Source organism: Petaurus breviceps, unplaced genomic scaffold (assembly GCF_028583685.1).
Source record: "Petaurus breviceps papuanus isolate PSGF00001 unplaced genomic scaffold, PetGlider_PUasm1.0 38, whole genome shotgun sequence".
In the NCBI taxonomy this organism is placed as follows: Eukaryota; Metazoa; Chordata; class Mammalia; order Diprotodontia; family Petauridae; genus Petaurus; species Petaurus breviceps.
The window spans coordinates 102,351,494-102,352,438 of NW_027186304.1; the positions used below are offsets into that span (position 1 = coordinate 102,351,494).

Below are 945 nucleotides of genomic sequence, written 5' to 3' on the forward strand. Positions count from 1 at the left end.
GTAGAGAAGAGGTGATGGGACCAAGGGCTCAGCAAACAAACTCCTGTCACTACTGGTGAGAAAAATATGGGATTACTGGGAAGCTCTCCATCAACAGACATGCAGATTTGAGGCTCCGTATCTTATATCAGAAATGTGCTGTGTTGTCAAAGCATCAACATAAATTAGATGCACAGAGATGCCACATAGCCTGCCTAAAGAAATATCTAAAGTTACTCCAGAAGCCATGGTTTGGGGTATGGTAAAGGCTGCAGCAGCAGATCCTCGCTTAGTGGCACTAGAGGACAGAGGAGGAGGAGCAGCAGGAAGAGGAGCAGAGGAAGGAGGCACAGGGGGAGTTGAGTTATTTCTATTCTAAGTGTTAAAAAGAAATTGTAATATGGAGTCCATAAGGTTAGAAAAAATAAGGGAATGGTTACTCTATTTCATAACTGGGGTACCCAAGAAAAGTGTACAAACATGGAGGAAGACACCGAGGGAGTCAACATTAATTGGATTTCATTTTTGTTTAAACTAGACAAATGAAGATTTATCAAATATACATATAAAACTCTAAGATGTAAAGATTTAGGTTTAGAAATATAATCAGCACTCCTATAAATGCTTATTGTGAAAATATGAATTTGTTCAACATGATTGATTGATGTCTTAGGGATAAATTTGCATGATTTTGTCTGAGAAACAGAACACAGAAAACTGCACCCCCTTGAATAGAGCTGAATAAGAATACACAAAACACACAAAGACACACACACCTTCAACATCTTCCAGCTACTTCATGTTATGCTACAAGGCTTCATTATTCTTTTGCATTTGTGAATTATATATTATATATTAAAAAATAGTCATCCAACATCCATATGTATATATATATATATGTACACACACACACACACACACACACACACACACACACACATATATATATATACATACTGTGATGGA

The 945-nt window shown here is 36.9% G+C and overlaps 1 pseudogene; it reads left to right on the forward strand.

Moving 5' to 3' along the window:
* LOC138170301 (meiosis-specific kinetochore protein-like) overlaps positions 1-945 on the forward strand; it is a 16,140-nt pseudogene that overhangs the window by 12,509 nt on the left and 2,686 nt on the right.